This window comes from Pipistrellus kuhlii, unplaced genomic scaffold (genome assembly GCF_014108245.1).
Source record: "Pipistrellus kuhlii isolate mPipKuh1 unplaced genomic scaffold, mPipKuh1.p scaffold_m20_p_1, whole genome shotgun sequence".
Taxonomy (NCBI): Eukaryota; Metazoa; Chordata; class Mammalia; order Chiroptera; family Vespertilionidae; genus Pipistrellus; species Pipistrellus kuhlii.
The window spans coordinates 191,939,783-191,953,655 of record NW_023425404.1 but is presented as its reverse complement, the minus strand read 5'-3'; the positions used below and the strand labels follow the sequence as shown (position 1 = coordinate 191,953,655).

Below are 13,873 nucleotides of genomic sequence, written 5' to 3'. Positions count from 1 at the left end.
GGGGAGGTGTCCCTCGGCCCAGCCTGCACCCTCTCCAATCTGGACTCCTCAGGGGATGTCTGACTACTAGTGGGATGTCCCTCTCACAATCCAGGACTGCTGGCTCCTAACCAACCCCTCAGCCTACTAGCCTGATCGCCCCCTAACTGCTCCTCTGCCGACCTGATTGACACCTAACTGCTCCCTTGCTTACCCGATCACCCCCAACTGCTCTCTCCTGCTTGCCTGAAGGCCCCCAATGCCCTCCCCTGACGACCTGGTGGCCCCCAACTGCCCTCCCCTCCTGGCCTATGTCTCCCCCAACTGTTCTTTCCTGTGACCTAATGGCCCACAACTGCCCTCCCCTGCAGGCCTAGTCACCCCTAAGTGCCCTCCCCTGCCAGCCAGTTTGCCCCCAACTTTCTACCCCCACCCCCCACCAGCCTGGTCACCCTCAACTGCCCTCCCTGCTGGCCTGGTTGCCCCACACAGCCTGCTGTTCAGTCATTTGGTCATCTCTCACTAACCCCCCTGCCAGCCTTGTCACTCCCAAGCAGCCTGCTGATTGGTCGTTACTGTTACTGTGATGGCATCCCAGAAAATTTACATATTCTTCTATTATTAGTATAGATAAAATTTAAAAATACCATTGGACAAATACCACAGCAATTCTTGCTGTAGGAAGAAGTGGTGGCTGCTACACTTCATGGGCAAAGGTAAAATGAGACTAGGTCATATGCATAGTTTCAAATATGTCCCCATTGTAAATGTTCTAATTGCTGAAGGAAAAAAGATAACTTTACAGGCACCTTGCAGATGCCTTCTGAAGCAATGATCAAAGTCAGCATGACCAGTAATATTCCTCTGTCTCACTCATCCCAGGACCGGAGTCAATTTGACTAGGCTCTGAGATATCCAGATATTAGATCAAATATTATTCTGGGGTTCTGTGAGGGTGTTTTAGAATGAGGTTAACATTTAACTTGGTGAACTTGAAGTAAAGCAGATTGTCCTTCAGAATGTGGTGGGCCTCATTCAACAGTTGAAGGCATGAAAAGAACAAAAGACTGGCCTTCCCCAAATAAGAGAAAATTCTCTAAGAGACTGCTTTTGAAATTCATGTGCAACATCAGCCCTTCTTGCCTAACAGGGATATAAATATATGCAATAGTCAGAATCAATGATATCTATATCTGTATCTACATATATCCTAGCGATTCTGTTTCTCTGGAGAATCCTAATACATAGTTGTCCTATGTGTTTCTAATAAGAAGAGAAATACTGGGGAGAAGAGAGAGGGCAGCATAATTGGGGTATTTTCAAGTTTGATTTTAATTATCCCATAGTACTCTATTGATTAACTAAAGCTTCTACTTGAAAATGTAAAATATGTTTCAGCATGTAGGGAAATGGCTGGAATATTGACTAAAGTACTTTAAATACAAACTCCATTTGGGTTTTCAGAAATATATTAGCTATATACATACTGTCATTTATTTCTCCAGTTATAAAATACGTATGAGTTGCCACTTCTCTCCCAGCCTTTGAGTAACTTTACCTCTGGAGTATTTATCAAAGCAAGGTATTTCCTAAGACAAGTTAAAAAAAATTTCAATATCCCTTTTAGTCCCCATATAAATGGCAACAATGGTGTCTTAGAATTCCACAATTTGTCAAGCTTCAGCAGTCAATGTGGTCAGTGACCCAGATCTTAGATCACATTCCCTGGAGAAGAATATATTTTTCTGAGCCTAAAATATGGGAGACTCTTCTCTTTGGCTGTTAAAGACACTTCTCTTTTTTGTTTCAACTTCTGCTATGTTCAAGTTTACAATATCATCCCAATTATTTTGCTATATGTGAATTTTGATGCATCAGTTTCAAGGGTTTTAAAAATAAGCTTGTCATCTCCTGAAACCTACTTTGACTGCCCATTTTTCTTTCCAGTGCATTTTCTACAAGGGAATTATAGCTATACATTTTTTGCTATCTATAGAATTCTGCTTAAGGTAGTGGTGAAGTTGAATAATTACCCCAAGATTCAGGTTTGGGGTTTGGGGAGGTGGTGGTGGTAGTGGCCTTATGTTCTTGCTTTGGAAGCTAAACACTGACTCTAGGGGGAGGAGGATATTGGTTGATGTGGTCAGAAGGTAGTCAATAAGAAGTGACCCACCTACACACATATCTAGAATATGTTTGCTTGTTTGGAATTAAATAATGAAAACAAACAAACAGGCCAACAAATTGAGCAAATATAATGAAGAACTCTGTTGCTCATAAGGGGCATTAGCCCAGCTGGGTGTGACTCAGAACTTGAGCCTTGACCCAGGAACGAAGAGGACATGGGTTCAATTCCCAGTCAGAGCATATGCCTGGACTTCGGGCTCGATTCCCAGTAGGGCGCATGCAGGAGGCAGAGGATTGATGATTTTCTCTCATCACTGATGTTTCTATTTTTCCCTCTTCCTTCCTCTCTGAAATAAAAATATACTTTAAAAATAAATAAAGGGGCATTAGTCTCAGGACCAAAGCCCCCCTTTGATAGCTGGTGTTGTGTCAAGCATTACATGTGCCACCTCCTTTAGTGCTACAACAATTTCAGAAAGTGGGTGCTATAATCACCCAGTTTTGGATAAAGAGATGTAAGACTCAGATAAACTATTGCTTGCCCAAAATCAGAGTTAGTGGGTGACTGGGCCACCATTTGAGCTCACTTGTGTCATTGCAACACCCGCTCTCTTAAGCAGCATGCTCAGTGCCACCTGCAGCTCAAAGAGTCACTGGAAGTTAGGCCATGGGAGAACTTCCAGCAGGAAAGCCCCTCTCCCCAAAATTCATGTTGACCTGGCAGCTATCTCAACTATGAAAATCAGGGCCTGAGCATTTTCCATGTTCTTCACTCACCTCCTTTTTAGTGATGCTCTGCCCACCAAGCATGTGGCTGGCAAAAATGCAGCTTCCAGTTTTGTGTGTGTGTGTGTGTGTGTGTGTGTGTGTTTTAATTAGGAGAAAGACAAACCAGGTACATCTGCCTATCAGATGGGGTTCTATATATCTTAAGCCTTTTGTTTTTATTACTCAAGAAAGCTTCATTTTCTAAAAACATTTCTTTAGCTTTTCGTCTCTGTGCTAGCGCTTTCAACACTTTCACAATGATTATCTGCTCCTCAAGAAGCAAAGCATGTTTGAACCTGGCACGGACACATTGCACACACGTGGATCCACTGTAGGCCCTGCTGACATGTTTTTCCGTTTTAGACAAACTCATTAGGAGTGTAGGTCTCACAGCACAGACTCCTCGAAGTTGACCTGGGCACATACCACATGCAGATTCTGGTTCTTTCCCAACTTTCTTGGTATAAAGGTAAACAATTCTATTGCCAGGGGCTCGGGGCAGCCTAGCTTGTTAGAGCCTGTATTGTAGGACAGCCTCTGATGGTATGTCAAACCCTGGACCATGGGAATGCCTGAAATCACTGTCCTGAAAGGGCAAAAGGATAGAGCTTGCGAGTTCAAAAGTCACATTGACTCCAGATGGGGTCCTTGGTGTAATCTGGTGCATGGTTCTCCTGGCTTATAGATGCCAGTCTCTGGATGTGGCTGAAGCACAACAGCCTCTCATCCCACTGCCTTTGGGAGCACTGATAAAACCCCCAAATCCCAACCTTGCTAGGCTATGAGCCAGACCTCTTTGCAAAGCCACCAGAGCCCCCACCACCCTGTGAAGTTTGTATGACCAAGCAAGAGCAGCCATGTGATCAGTCCAGAGGACATATTTTTCATCAATTGCTTCTGGAAATAATCTCAGAAATGTGTCTATTAAATATCCATTTCAGGCTAACCTTCTTTTAATTAGACAAAGTTTCTGGCCTCATTCATTAATCAGCCACAGTCTGTGCCTTTTCTGGACACTTCCTCTCTATGCAGGTCCTCACGGGAGGTAATTTGGTGGAGAAGGATGGAACCTGGGGAGCTTGTGGTGTGACTGCCCCATCTCCTCTTGCCTCCCTCTAGTGGCAGCTTCGGGGATGGTAGGTATAACAATGTAAATTGTAAATCATACCACATGAAGCCCTTGTTTAAAATGTTCCAATATCTCCTCATCACTTGGAATAAAACTAAGAATCTTTCAAAAAATCAGGACTTTTTTTTATCGCTTCTCGGCCTTTTGGCTAAGATCAAGTGTCAAAAAATCAGGACTTTTTTAAAATGCTGCGGGACGCGGGACAAATTGTTAAAAATCGGGACTGTCCCGCCAAAAGCAGGATGTCTGGTCACCTTAAATAAAACCCAACTAGTAACCAGGCTTGATGAGGCCAAGATTATATGGATCCTACTTATCTCACTGACCTCTTCCACCTTCATTCTGACTTCAAATATGTCACATTCTTGCAACCTTAGATACTTTGTACTTGCTTTTGACTCTGTATAGTTCTCCCCCTCCAGACTCTTGAAGCCTAGCTGCTCGTCATCATTCAGTTTTCAACTCAAACACCCCCTCTTCAGAGAAGCCTTCCTTAACCACTCGGCATACAGAAGCTCTCTTTTTTCATCACATTGCCACAGTTTATTATTTATTCATGGTATGCATTGCCACCTGACATTTTCTTGTTTATCTTTGTGTTTACATATTTTACAACATAAATGGAAGCTCCATGCAAGAACAGTGCTAGTTTGTTTCTTAGCTCTATATTCCCAGTGTTTACACTAGTGCCTGCCCATATACCAAGGGACTTATTAATTAAGATATTCTTCCATCCCCCCATCCAATACCCATGACAGATAGAATTAATCAACCATGGTGTTCTTCTCACTTCACATTACAGCATTGAGAGGACAATTTGCTAGAAACCCTGAATGTACTCCATATGCAGAAATAAATTTCAGGAAAAGTAAAGAGCTACTGCAAAGAAATATGAGATGACATTTAAGGGTTAATATTTATTATATTATTGCAATGGAGGGAAAAACCTCCATGAAAAAGAAATTACAAAGCTAAGCATAAGACCCAGAAGACATTAAAAAAAAGATAGACAAATCTGGCAATAAAAAGGCTAAAATGTTTGCAAGACACAGTAAGCCAAATTAAAAGGTAAGTGAAGCATTTGTTGAAAATATTTTCAAGATAAATAATCAAGGATTAACAACATTCATTTTCACTTAATTTTAGAAATCAACAAGAAAAGGCACACAATGCCAGAGAAAATGGACACCAGATCTCCACAAATAATTCACTCCACTCAGATGTCCATGGAGAACATGGAAAGACATTCACCTCCCGGATAATCAAGAAACTGAAAATTAACATAGAACTTTTTTTTCTATTATGAAATCATGAAACCAAAAAGATCCAGAGCTGTCATGGATGTGGAGAAATGGCCATTGTTTTCATGGCGAAGCATGTGGCGAGTACTGCCCTTTGGAAGGTGATTTGTCAGTACCCTCCAAAATTCATACCGAACGTGTACAATAATTTCACATTTAGGTATTTCAAATAATAAGCATATTCTAATAGGAGTGCATGTTAATTGCTCATCTCTATAGTTTTCTATTCTGAGCGTGCCAGTTTATAGCCTTTGCCTGCTTTTCTGCCATTAGCTGGTCAGCTGGCAAGATGTGAAGATGTAGAGAAGCACAAACAGGGCACTGGAATTGACTTCATCCTACAAGGACTATTGAACTCTTGTGCCATCTCTCTCTCCAGAGTGAAGCCACTTGTTCCGAATAATATAATTACAAGTGTTTCTCAGTAGTGGCCTTACCCCAGAAACTTGCATCCCTCATAACTTGCTGAAAGGATGTAATGATTGCACTTACATTTTTAATTGTGACATATTATGCATCCTTTAATTCAGTTAGCAAACATTTATTGACTACCTGCATTTGACAGGGACTGCTTTAGCCATTCTTCCTCAGCCCTTTTGGCCCTACTTATAAAATATGTACAACTTTCTTAAGAAGCACTGGCAGAGGGATCAAGGCCAGCCATCAGGGTCCACAGAAAAGATGCCCAAGTGTGCACTCAGTCACATCTGAGCCAGAAGGAAAATTATGTTAGGAAAATTTTTAAAGGCAGAACCTCAAAAGCTTTAAACTTTTCCATGTATTGTTAAGTGAACAAAACAAAAGTTAACAAAGTGCTATGTGTAGAATGTTCCTGCTTTTGCTAAGAAAAGTGTATTTATACTTTTATGCATATTTATATGAAAATTTCTGGAAGGATATATTTAGAACTTATTTTCTTGTATGGTGCAATTTCAGATTTTTATTTCATTTTTTCTTATTTTTGTTCTAAGTGTTTTTCTACTAATATGTATGACCCAATAATCTCAGAAATGAAAAATGGTTAAGTACAGAATATATTTATATAACTGCAGTTTATAGTTAAACACAGAAATGTAAGAGCTAGAAGTGGGCTCTGTAACCAAATGTCCAGTTTCCTTTCCATTTTTTTTGTCCCTTCTAAACTTATGAATTAGAAAGTTGGTTTTTAAAAGTTTTTTAGCTACTCTAAGTCTCAGTTTCTTTACCTGAAAACAACAAGAATAGGTAATAAGTACCTCCATTAAGTACTTGGTTTGAATTAAATGATACCAAGTAAAAAATAAATAAATAAATAAATAAATAAATAAAACCAAGTAAGAAAGCCTAGTATAGAGCTTTACACTTAGAAATACTCCATGTTAGTTTCTTCCTTCCCTCCTACTTTCCTTCTTTCCTTCCTTCCTACTTTCTTCCTTTCTCTTCCTCCTTCCCTCCCTCCCTCCCTCTTTTCCTCTCTCCTTCTCTTTGTTCCTTCATTATAAAGGCAAATGTGAAAGTCAGTTAAACATTAGGGAGTCTATAAAAGCCATAACTATACACCCAGGACTTGTCAGGATAGTCACACTTCCAGATACTTCATTCCACTGCCAGACTGTGTGTACAGGTTTTGATTTCTGATTCATGATTTTCATCAGGCTCATGTTCCTTTGGTTATCTTTTCATGACACCTAATAGTTTGGGGCACTTACCAAGTGCCACCCAATCTTCTGAAATGGAAAAATAGCTTTGAGAGTCTGACATCTGGCTGTCTGCAGCTTCATTGATAGCCAAAGACTCAATTGGCTATCATCTTAGTTAACTGGGGTGTTACTTGCCTTCCTTAATGGTTAGGCAGCCTTAGTTAATTGGAATGGTAAAAGTGCTTCTCAATAAATATGTATTTTTCAACTCCTGTAACTTTAAGGATTAATTTTTTTTAAATCAGGAAAAATACTGAATACATTTTATAAAGAAAAGATAATATTGAAACTAAAGTTGATAAAACTTCACCAAAAAAATAAAACTATAGATTATTCACCCTAATAAATATTTATGTAAAAAATATTCAAAAATTATCAAATATACATTAAAACCATATGTGTATATTTTTAGGAAAGCAAAAGTGGTTCAATATTAGAAGTTTCAGTTGAATAATTTATCATATTAATAGACCTAAAAAGAAAAAATCATATAATTATTTCCAGAGATGCAGAAAAGGCATTTGCCAAATTCCATTTATGAATTTTACAGACATATAAAAAGAAAATTACAATGTAAGATTTGATGGATACTTCCTTGACATATATAAAAGTTACATATATAACATTAATAACAAAGACAAGAGGTATTTTCTCATTAAAATTAGTAATAAAATGAGTAATGTCCATTATCTCCATACAAAGATGCTCATGAAATCCATTGTTATGTAACATCTGCAATGATTAATACTTAAACAAAATGTTACATAGCAATCGCCTTCACTCTTCTTATTCCTGAATTTAGTGGAAAGGGCTCTGGCTTAGTTGTTAAGGTCATATGCAATTTTTATATTCATCAATATAATAAAAACAGAATATTAATTAGCAAATGTTATATCATTAATGGATATTAATATGTTAAAGAAAATTCCTGCAAGACTCTGAATTAGAAAAACAAAAGAAAGTCATACCATGTTTCTGGGGAGAATGATTCAGAATCAGAGAGATGCCAGTTTTCCCTAAGTTAACTTATAAATGTAATGCAAGGCCATAAAAATACCACCAGATTTTTTTTTTCTGAAGCCTGACAAGTGGATTACAAAATTCATTTGGAAATATATTTTATGAGCAAGAATATCCAGAAAAACTCTGGGAGAGAGTAACTAGGAGGGAAGCTAGCCCATTAGATAATAAAGCACCATGCCAACCTTTGTAAACATAAAAAATGGTACTGGTGCATGAATAGACAGGCAATCCAGTGAAACTAAAGAACAAACAAAGAGAAATAATTACAATTGCAAATTTAATATATGATCAAGGTGTCTTTTCAAATCAGTGGAGAAAAGGTCAACTTTTTGATAACTAACATTTGAGTAACTGGATGGTCATATAAAAAAGATAGGATGTATTTATTTCTTACACCATACACCAGGACAAATTCCAAATGGATGAGAGATTTCAGTGTGAACAATTAAAACATAAGTCCTAGATAAAATCTCAAGTGAATTTCACTATAACTTAGGGCTAGAAAAAAAATCCTATTATTCAAAATTCTAAAGACTTATAAGAAAAAATAAACTATGAAAAGTAAAGAAAAACTTTTGTCTGTAGAAAGATACTGTAAGCAAAGGGGGGAAAAGTCAAACTGAGAAAAAATATTAGAACCTTGTAAAAAAAACAAATTGTGTCACTGAATATCTCAAACATATTTAGGGCTTCAAAAAATATCTTAGATGCCAATAATTATATAAAAAATGGACTAAAGAATAACAATAACAGCAAAGCATCTGATTAAAAAATGGGCAAATGATCTGAATAGATACTTCTCCAAAGAGGACATACAGATGGTTAATAGACATCTGGAAGAAAAAAAAAAAGCTCAATATCACTAATTATCAAGGAAATGCAAATTAAACCACAATAGATATCACCTCACACTTGTGAGAATAAATTAATCAACAATAGTGTTGGTGAGGATGTGGAGAAAAAGGAACCCTCAGGCACTGATGGTGGGAAGGCAGATTGGTGCAGCCACCATGGAGAACAGTATGGAGGGTCCTCAAAAAATTAAAAATGGACCTGCCTTATGACCCAGAGATTCCACTTCTGGGAATTTAAATGAAAAAATTCAAAACACTAACGTTACTAACTTGAAAAGGTTATACAGTCCCATGTTCTTATATATGATATGTTGCAGCATTACTTACAATAGCCAAGATAGGGAAGCAACCTGAGTGTCCATTGCTAGATGAATGGATAAAGAAGAATTATCACACAGCCATTAAAAAGAATGAAATATTGCCATTTGCAACTACATGGATGGTTCTAGAGAGTATTGTGCTAAGTGAAATAAGCCAGGCAGAGAAAGCCAAATACCATATGATTTCACTTATGTATAGAATCTGAAAAGTAAAATAAACAAACAAAACAAACAAACTCATAAATATAGAGAACAAACTATGATTTCTAGATGGGAAACAGGTTGGAGAGCTGGGTGAAAAAGCTGACTTTAGAGATTAACCTGTTAACCATACGAGACGTATAAATACGTCAAACGAAAACAATATCGGGAATGGGTAGGACATATGAATACGTCCTGGAAATATATGTTGCACCCTAAGAGGGATGGTATATATTTTTTGTAATTTTTATAATTGCTTGTAAAATTTATAATTTTTTAATTCGATGTTTCTATTTTTTTGTTGGTATTCTTTTCTATTTTTTTGTAATTTTGTATTTTCCTTTGTGCTTTATAAATAAATAAACAAATATATATATATATATATATATATATATATATATATCATTTATATTAATTAAGTATAAATAAAAAATAATAATAATATGAAATTACATCTTCCAGGCACGACGTACTGACATGTCCTAGTGAAAGAGTACGCACCCATTACAGGTTGCGTAATTAAAAAGGGAACTCCCCGGTTAACAGGTTAAGAACAACAAATTGGACAGTGTGGTGGTTACCAGAGGGAAAAGAGTGGTAGGAGTTGAAGGGGGCCTAATACATGGAGATGGAAGGTGATGTGACTTGGGATGGTGGACACATAGTGCAATATACAGGTTTTGTATCATAGAAATGTACTCTGAAACCTATATTATCATATTAAGCAATAGCAACCCAATAAATTTAATTTTAAAATGAAAGCAAACTAATTTTTTAAAAATTGACAAATTGGCAGCTATAAAATAGTCAAGGGGATATAAAGTGCAGCATGGGGAATATAGTCCACAATCTTATAAATTAAAGAGGGAATATGTAAATGGACCATCACTCCAACACACAACATGGCCATCCCCATGTGGTCAAAGATGGCCACCACAAGAGGCTGGCAAGGGAAGGCAGTTGTGAGTGATCAAGCCAACAGGGGTGGGCAGTTGGGCACAATCAGGCTGGCAGGGGAGTGGTTAGAGGGTGATCAAGCTAGCAGGCAGGTGAGCAGTTGGGAGCCACTAGTCCTGGATTGTGAGAAGGATGTCCTACTGCCTGTTTAGACAGGATCAGGCCTAAACAGGCAGCCAGACAATCCTCACTGGGTCCTAGATTGGAGGGGGTGCAGGCTGGGCTGAGGGACACACATACCCATGCACAAATTTTGTGTACCAGGCCTCTAGTCCTATATAATAGGTGGCATCACACCCTTGTGCAATGCCCTCGTGCAACGTCATCACAAAATGGCCACAGCAAGATGGCTGCCACAAGATAACTGCCACAAGATGGCCATGTGCACAGTGGAGGTGGGGCCTGGCAGCTGCTCCATGCAGTGAGGCCTGGGGTCCCACAGCTCAGTGCAGCACAGAGGAGGCCGGTCCCAGCATCTCTTCTGCCTTGCACAGCACAGAGGAGGCAGGTCACAGCAGGGGAGGGCAGTTGTGGGTGATCAGGCCAGCAGGGGAGGGCAGTTGGGGGTGATCAGGCTGGCAGGGGAACAGTTAGGCATCAATCAGGCAGGCAGGGGAACAGCTAGGAGCCAGCAGTCCTGAATTGTGAGATGGATGTCCAACTACCAGTTTAGGCTGGATCCCACAGGGATCATACCTAAACCAGCAGACAGACATCCCCCAAGGGGTCCCAGATTAGAAAGGGTGCAGGCCTGGTTGAGGGCCTCTAGTATTGTATCATAATAATTATGTATAGTATCAGATGGGTACTTGAATTATTGGGGTGGGGGTCACACTATACTGTATATAAATGTCTAATCAATATGTTGTGCACAGGAAACTAATATAACACTATATGCCAACTGTAATGGAAGTTTGTTTTTAATTTAACAGCATATATACAATATATGTGTGTGTGTGTGTGTGTGCGTGTGTGTGTGTGTATACACATACACATATATAATGGATTAGCAAATAAATTAATAGCTCACAGAAAAATAAATGTATAAATTTAAATGACCCAATCACATGAATATTTGCTTACTTTACTTCATAATAATAAAAAAAGTCTGCTTTAGATTGAGATGTCATTTCTCAACTATTAAGTAGTAAATCCAAACTGTCTTATTGGTTTGGCAAAAACTGTAGACCAGGCTTTTAAAAACAAGTGAACACTTTCATATATGGCTTATGGAATTGCAAAGTGGTACAATTCTTACAGAAGGAAATCTGGCAATATCTAACAAAATTATATGTGAATTTAAAGTTTGATTTAACAACCCCACTTCTATTAATATATTCCAAAGATACACTGGCAAAATAAAACAAAAAAAAGGGGAGGAAAGAAAGACAAGACTATAATTTCAAGGTTATTTATTGCAGAATTAATTATAATAGTAAAAACATGGGAAAGACTCAACTGTCCATCAATAGGAGATTGGTCAAATAAATTCTGATACATTTACATAATGCAGCCACAGGCAGCTTTGTAGAAGAATAAGAACAGCTATGTAAAGCCTACTATTACTGAGTGATACCTAGGATAAAGTATGTGAAAAAAGCAAGGTAAGGCATATGTGAATAGTGAGCTATTTTTAAGTAAATGGAGTATGGGTAGATGTACATGTCTGTTTATATTAATAAAAAGAAAATGATAGAAGGCTAAACCATGAAATTAAGAGAAAATGGGGCTCTGGCTGAATGGCTTGTTTGAAGCATTGTTCCCTACCTACCCTGATAGGTTTCTGGTTCGATCCCAGTGGGGTGAGTATGGAAGGCAACTAATGCTTCTTTTGCTTGCTCTCTCCCTCAAATCAATAAAATATATCCTCCAATGATGATTTTAAAAATTAATAAAAAAAAATATAAAGTATGAGAACAGTGACTGGAACATATATTACACTCAGAAAATTTCAGCCATCATGTGGATCATCAGCCTGGACAGTGCAATGAGAACAAAGCTGGTTTAAATCTTGATCCTTTCACTTATGAACAGGAACAAATTATATATATAAAAGCACCTTCTGTGTGCTAGTCTCAAAAAACTGGGTCACTGCTCCTGAGGAGGAATCAGTCTACAGTCTGTCTCCCCAGTTATGAAATTGTTATCCTGACAGTCACAGATCATAATGCCAGCACTGAGTTGGTTTGCAAATGCAGCAAAACAGATTCCAATGGCCCCACTGGCCTGGTTCAGTAGTTGAGCATTGACCTATGAACCAGGAGATCATGGTTCAATTTCCAGTCAGGGCACATGCCTGGGTTGTGGGGCAACCCAGTGATCTCCAGTGTGGGGCAAACAGGAGGCACCCAATCAATGATACTCTCTCATCACTGATGTTTCTCTCTCTCTCTTCCTCTCCCTTCCTCTCTGAAATCAATAAAAAATGGTCACAGGTCTCAACCTCTGGCTGGCTAAAGGTAATATATTGACCTAAGTTAGGTTTCAGTTCCCGACCCCTAAGATGGAGCAAACCCCTGGCTACTTTCCTATGAGACTAGGCAGAGGGACAGACCTGAGTTGTCCTGAAGACCTGAAGAAATGACTTATTACCCTTTCCTTACATCCAACCAATCAGCTCCCAACAGCTCCTGAACCCACAGTATTTCTTGATTTTTGTCCTATAGAATCTATAACCTACAGGCCATTGGGGTGCTGAGTCTTTCAGAGTGCTCACTCCCCTCACTCTGGATTGGCCAATTCAATATTAAACTATTTTTCTTTCCATTGCCCACAGGCAGGCAGACTCAAATATTGGGGTTTTGATAACACCCCAGCTTGACTGGCATCACTGAGCAGTGTGAGGGAAGGAAGAGACTATTTTCTGCATAGTCCACAGAACAGTCTTTCTTCGTTCTTTATATTCTGCTGGACTGAGAACCTGAATGTTTCCATGGTTACAAAGGCCACTTAATGGGGCAAAGGGCCGAGTATGCATGGCATGTACTCTAAATTGACAAATGCCAAGCCTTTGTATAGGGGCCTCATGCTAAGGAATCAGAGCGGGACTTGTGAAGTCACTCTAGGCTGGGAGGACACTTTTTGGAAAGTCTTTCACACAAAGGTGCTAAAAACTACACACAGAGATGAAAACCTCCCTCCCTCGATTCAAACCCTTCCAGGATTACCATCGCTCAAAGGATAAAGTCCAAATTCCTTCACCCAGCATACGAGGCAAGTCTCTGCACAACCTGTTCCCGGATATTGATGCATCTCCTCCTGCAGGCACGCAGGCCCATGGCTCAGCCTGCCCTTCTGCACTCTCCTTTGACTGGCAAACCCTACTTTTCCCTTCAGGCCAGCTCATGGATCACTTCCTGGCAGCCTGGATGCCCCTCTCAGAATTTACAGCCCCACCCAAAGCCTCCATGGCCCTTATACTCATATTGATTAGTTTACCTACCTTTCTCCCCTGTGAGCCTGCAAGATCCTGAACAGCAAAGACTATGACTTATGTTATTTACCTTGCAACACCAAGAACTGAAAACATAGGAGA

General features: G+C 39.1%; 1 pseudogene; it reads right to left on the bottom strand.

Moving 5' to 3' along the window:
* Nucleotides 1-2,977: 2,977 nt before the first annotated feature.
* LOC118725554 lies at nt 2,978-3,438 on the bottom strand (annotated as a pseudogene).
* Between the last annotated feature and the right edge of the window lie 10,435 nt (nt 3,439-13,873).